This window comes from Sinocyclocheilus rhinocerous, unplaced genomic scaffold, assembly GCF_001515625.1.
Source record: "Sinocyclocheilus rhinocerous isolate Xijiao unplaced genomic scaffold, SAMN03320098_v1.1 scaffold277, whole genome shotgun sequence".
Taxonomy (NCBI): Eukaryota; Metazoa; Chordata; class Actinopteri; order Cypriniformes; family Cyprinidae; genus Sinocyclocheilus; species Sinocyclocheilus rhinocerous.
This window is the reverse complement of record NW_015662923.1, coordinates 732,385-739,169: the sequence shown is the minus strand read 5'-3', so window position 1 is coordinate 739,169 and position 6,785 is coordinate 732,385. Positions and strand designations below refer to the sequence as shown.

Sequence of the window (6,785 nt, the reverse complement as noted above, 5' to 3'; positions counted from 1 at the left end):
GCGTGATTATAAACACAATGAGGCACATCACAATGATTATAAACACAATGAGAAAAACCAGACTAGTGAGTAGATGAGTTTACTTGTACGGCGTGGTGACGCTTAATGTCCTGGCAACCTCTGTAGTCCATTTAGCCATTTGTTTGCATCCACGTTTTTCAAGACAAGTAGAAGATTTAAAAAAATCACAAGGGTTATTACTGATTTTATGTCATAGAATAAAATGTGAAAATATCCTGACCTTGTCAACCACAGACCTTACAGAAGGATGCTCACATGCATTCCCTATGCTGCTATGCGCTCTCAATTCACACTTCTGTCAAGCTTGCATTGAGTTGGGCCTCTCAATGAATCTTTTTGAGGCATTTAAGGTTTTTAATCAGATGTTTATGTGATTGTTTCCTTGCTTTCGGAAGAGTCCCTAATAAGAATATTTTGACAAGCCACCTTCTCCTCTCTAGGAAAGAGCATCAATTTCTGTGAAAGCATGTTTTCATACAGCATTACATTCATCATGGCTGAACACCCCACACACAGACACCATGAAAAATGACGCAATAAGTCAACAATAAAAGCAGGTCTGCCAAATGATCTTGTTCATATCAGTCCATTTGCAGTCTGAATTCCCTTCTTTATCAATGCAAAGATTAATGGTTTCATCTTGTAAGTGTTTTACAATCCAAACCAAGAGAACAGGCTCTGATCTACAGCAGAGATTAAAAGAAAATATACTGCAGTAATTCCTTCTGAGACGTGGATTTCTATAATTTTTTACGCACTCTATATATGAGGGAGACTAAATAAAATGACAAACAGTGTTGTGACAAATGTTACATTGTCCTTCATCCTGAAGTTGTCACAATATTGCTAGACATCAGTAAATGCAATCTGCTTGAATTTATGCTGGTATTTGTAATGGATCTCACAAACAATATGTATACATTGCATATAAGGGTGTTTTGTCTACTTTGGGCCCTATCATGTCTCATTGGTTATTAAAAACAGACTTTTTTTCCCTTTATAAAAAGGTCATATTGAAACCTTCATCGTTCATTCATTCATTCATCTTCAAGGTATTTTGTTGTACTTTTTTTCCTGAGACATTTAATCTCAAAGTATGAGAACCATAACAAATCGTAATTGTTAAATGGTTAACATTTGAATTGTTAATTATAATAACCCAAACAAACAGTAAAATAACTTATTTCAATATTTAAGTGAAAATTATTTATATCAATCTTTATATCAAAGTCCCTCAGTTCTTGTGTCATTTCCACCACAACCAACCATTTTCAAATCAAGCTGCAAAAAGTGTATAAAAATAATTTAACTGTCTGTATTCACATACAGATACATAAAATACTAATTATAAAATTAGCTTTGTAAGATTTTATTCCAAAAAAATAATTTATACTAAATAATTCTACTGGTTAATTTTAAAGAGCACTTTGTTTGACTGACACAACCATACTTTTTTTTCTGAGGCGCTCTGGAGCTCCAGACGTGCAGCGGAATACTATTTGAATGCTGTTTTGGTCTCTGCTCTAAAAGAACAAAAAGCTTTTTGCTCACTGGACTGAAACAACCAGCCTGGAATATTGCTGGTTGTTCCTCCGTGGACAGCAGATAAGAACCGATCAATCTTAGCTTTTGTCTGCTTGCCAAAGTTTTCATTATGACACGAAACAATGTGCTGGTTGTTTGTTCTTCAAACCACACAAAAGCTAGCAAAAGAACCAATTTCCTTTGGCTGTAATCAATGAGAAACTCATTTTTCTTGCTCTATGCATTTAGAAATACAAACAACAGAAGAGTGAGTACTCATTATCTGCCTGTCCTGAAGAATTAAATACACCTGAAAACCTGGACAATGTTAAATTGAAATGAGAAACAAAATGAGAAAAGGTATTATGATAACGAGCATGGGGCTGCAAAAAAGACATATAGATTCGGTCTTGATATATTAAGCAATAGCTGTTCTACACTGGATTCGAATGAGCTTTATAAAAGACAGTTCCAGTAGAAATAAAACTTTTGGAAACATGTCATGGTCATATTTAACCTTTCCAAAATCAGAAATAAATTAAATAAATGCCTTATAAAAGGTATTATGTCCTTGTATTGTTGTATGTATTATGTAATGTATTATTTTCGCTTTTCTTTTTTTATTTTTATTTAAAGCATTCTAGGGGCCAGAAAGAATTACTCAACCCATTTATTAATAGAGGACCAACGAACAGATTCATTTTTGCATAAAATGTAAGCTATGCATTCTCTATAAAGCTCTAAAACTAACTAAAGAATACTAATCGTCCCTCCCTTGAACAAACTCAAGCAACGCACACGTTTGTCGAGAGGCTTAATTTGCTCTAGGGTGTAAACAGATGACTCTGCAGATGAAACTGCTGTGGACTGGATTTATACGACTAATGGAGAGAGTCATTTGAAATTAATTTCACCTTGTGCCAAAGCAGTTGGAGCACTGTTAAGAGATCACTTTAGACAAATGTCACACCCGCCACAAACAATCTTTCATTCAATGTAATCCTCTACAAGAAATGTATTAGGGTGGCTCTGCAGTACAACAGGTTTAAGTTCACACTTTTGAGTTGAAGAAAACATGACTGAAAAACAAAACAAAAAAACATTTAGATAAGAGGATGATAAAAATAAAAAATGGATGATATACAATATTACTAAAATGTCATCATTCACTTCACAGCTACAGAAAATTAGGAGGATTTGACCCTGCAGCTGTGGACAGAGGAAGTGTCTCACTCCTTCCTGCGTTTCTTCTCATGATCGTAGTCCTTGGAGCGCCCACTAGTGGACGCTCTTTTGGAGCCTCCGTGCTGTTTGGCTTCCTCCAAGAACTTATCCAGACCGAAAGGATCCTCCTCAAACTGCACAGGCCCATCCCGGCGGGGGCCATGGTCAGCACCTGAGAACTCCCGATCAGGAACAAACCTGGAGAGAGAAGGGACATGGTTAAATTGTGTGCATCAGAAGTAATAATAATACAATAAACAAACCAACGAGACAAATAGAACCATTCCAAGCAGATTTAGAAGTTTTAGTAATGATCACCGTTGCATCTTAACTAGAACGCTAATCAAAATTTCATCTATTTCTTTACAAATGTTTTTGATCTGACATTTAATCTCTCTGATCTGTTGTATTTTTTTTTCATATGCATGCAAATATTAAATCCAGGTGTCTCCATACCTGCTGCTCTGCATGAGTGTGTCGAGGTCGTCTCCATACACATCCTTATCTGCATTCTTACTGGGCCTGTAAATGTTTTGTGCCATGTCTCTGCCACTTCTGAAGGGCTGATCATACACATTATATATCTCATCCTCTCCACCAGCAAAACCACTGTCCATCCCCTGAAAAACACAAACAAAGAGTGAGTTTCATACCTACAGAAAATACGCCAAACTAACAGCTATAAAATATGCATCTAACAGCCTTTTGGAATTACTGGACTTAAATTTTTTTTTATTTTTTAGTCAAAATATTTTGAACAACTAGAAACATTTCTATGCATTATACATTTCCTGACTTAATTTCCCCCAGTCTAAAAATAATAGTTTGATTATCATTTGACCACAATTAGATTTTTATATCCATTTAGACCACTATTTGGCATAAGACAAGCACTGCTATGTATTTCAAATAGAAACCAAAATACAATATTTTGTGGTGAATGATGTAGAACGGGACTTCTCTAGGAATTCAATATTTGATTAGATGATATAAAAGGGATGATATAAAATTCCCTGCTCACAAGGTCATAGCTTCATCAACAGAAAGTTACAGAGGCAGATAAAGTTCTTAAATTTTGATGGAATTTTATGGATTAAACACAGATAAATCGTGCACAGTCAGACCAACAAAACAATTATACGTATTGTTTCATTTCGTGTGATTAATTGCACACCTAAATAATCTAAAAAGGCAAAAGCAACCTTCCCATCTTAATGATCTCCTTACTGACCTGAAATCAGTAATCTGAGATCAGCAAAGGCCGAGGGTTAATTACCTTGTTTTGATTGAAGAGTCTCTGGTCATACTGAGCCTCACTGGAGGTACGGGGGTTCGGCTGACCCAGGGCAATGAGCTCACTGACGTCCCTGTCCTGATCTCTTTGTAGCTTCGACCTGGACAGACCAAAATACACTGACATCAGTTAACACCTCATACATACAGCCACACTCAAGTCTCAAACTGGAAGTTCTGGGAATTCTCACACGAACATCTTTTGAGGAAAAAGCATGAATAATTCAAGTGATTACAAGTACAGATCAAATGCATTTTAAGTGCAATAAGCTTGGTCTGATTAAAGGATGTGTCAAGTTTGTTTCACTAAAAGGTGTCTGATGTAAAAATGAACACCTGCGGGACTCGTGTGAGAGCAGAGGACAGAAAATAACGCTAAATCATGTAGGTTAAGTGCAATGTGTGCACCAGTTCTACCGGAACATGAATGATTCAGGGCAAAAGTGTAAAAAATGCATGTGCCTCTTATCAGGGGCGGCTCTGGAGATGTTCCTGTCGTGCTGCCTTTCTTTCCTCCTCTCGTGACGGATCTCGTCACGCTCCCTGACTTCTGTGTCCTCACCACCTGAGACAAAATCAAAGACACAGACGGTGATCTCGCCAATAGATGTGACAGCACACTGATGACCTGACACCAGGTTCAATCAAAACCAGGTCCGAGGTCAAATTCTCTTCCTTTTCAATTCGTGAATTAGAAAATATATTAATAACATTTTTTTAAATACATTTTAAAGGAAAAAAAATGCAGGCAGCAATAACCATTTCACTAACGTTTCAGAAAATATCCCATACACTCTGTATGATAACATGTAAAGGATAATTAATACTGAATAATTCATTAGAAATTAATTCCATTTTATGCTACTTAAACTTTAAAATCAAATTTAAATAACTCTGAATCCAGTTTGATACAGAATTTCTTAAGGATTCAATTAAAATTCAAGAGGCATTGTCAATTCTCATTGTATGACACTGCCACTAAACTACTTCATACTAGACATTCAGTGTGCATTGCTTTGTTTTTTCTACCTTTGTCACCGTGGGCTTTGATACCAGCTCTCCTGTCCCTGGCCATTTTAGCCAACTCTCTCAGCTTCTCCTCTTTCTTTTCCTTCTCTTTCTGGGCCATCTTCTTTTCCACTTGAGCCCTCATTTCCACAGCCTCTCTGGCCTGTACACATCACACAACCAACAACATCAGTATCAGTCGTGCACACACATCAGTAAAAACAAAACAGAGTTAAACAAAAATATCTGCCAGCCCTACAAAATAACTTATTTTTCATTTATTTTCTTGTTTACTGGGAACTGTTTGCATTATTAAAAGGTGAGTATTTTCACCAGGCTGAAGCTAGAACGGTAAATGAACTACTCTCCAAATTTATCACAGTAAAGCCAGGTGACTATTCTTTTACAGATGTCACCCTGAGCCCCATATACTGCTCCAGACATTAGAGGTCGACCGATAGTGGATTTTACAGATACCGATAGCTAGGTTGGACCACGCTGGCCGATAACTGTTCATTATCAACAAAGAGTTTTTTAAATTGATACTGAATGAAAACTAAACTGAACTTTATATAAAAAAAAAAAAACATGCTTTATTAATAGAATGAAAATATTAATATGTAATATTAATTATAAATTGATCAAAGTTAGTTCATAGTTCATTAATGTGAACAGATGCAACTTTTCAATTAAAAAATGTATTGGTATTGGTAACCTTAGTGTTACAAATGTAATCTTACAAATTGTAAGGTGTTATTTCATATAACTTGCAGGTGTCACACACCGGACACATTGTGTTCAGTTCAAGCAGCTGTCCAGAACAGTTTATTTAAATCACCAAACAGGCAAAAGTTCACTACAGGAATGAACAAAGTGGCGTTGATGAGTTTGAAATTTGGAGCAAAACGGAAAAAGAAAGCGCGATCTGTACTGTAGCTCTCTATATGAAGCATACAGGCTTAATTAGAGCCACAGAAAGACAAACGTTTCGCTGAAAAATGCACAATACACAATCTTCCAGCCTAGGGTGAAGTCATTATACATACAAACAACGATCTGGGACAAATATAATGTAATTTAATGGAAAACTATGAGAGTGACGCTCTGTGGATCGGCAGGATTTCTGTCGGATGCATGAAAAGCAGGTGCTTTAGCAACGGACACAACCCGGAAAAACTATCAGTATGGATGTTTGCCCATAGCCGATAGTTCCAGCAATCAACTATCGGTGCCGATTAATCGGCAAAACCGATCAATCGGTCGACCTCTACCAGACATCATTTTGGCCTGTTCTGTAACACTGACAGATTCCTGAAGATTTCTTAACTTCCTAAAAGTCAATAAACTTAGTGTGGGATTCAGTGTTAAGGGAATATGGTCTACCTTTCTGTCTGCAATGTACAAAGCCTCAGCCAGCTTGGCAAAGTTCTCATTGATGTGGACAGTTTGAAGTCCTCGTCCGTCAGCAGCCAAACGCTTGTCTAGTGGAATGGTATAACCCTGAGAAGCAACAATGAGAGATGTGAGAAAGCAACACAGTTGTACTCATTGTCAATATTTTTAACCAACAATAAAAAGATGAATAATTGATGGAGGCTCAGCGATACCTTAGCGTTCTTCCAGTTGGAAATACAAGGTGGAATCTTCCACTCCTGCTGCTCTTTCACTGTCATCTTAAAAAAATAAAAAATAAAAAATAAAAAATAAAAAAAAAG

General features: G+C 36.5%; 1 pseudogene; it reads right to left on the bottom strand.

The window, feature by feature from the left end:
- Positions 1 to 2,206: 2,206 nt before the first annotated feature.
- The window catches only part of LOC107728342 (SNW domain-containing protein 1-like), a 16,135-nt pseudogene continuing 11,556 nt past the window's right edge, over positions 2,207 to 6,785 (bottom strand).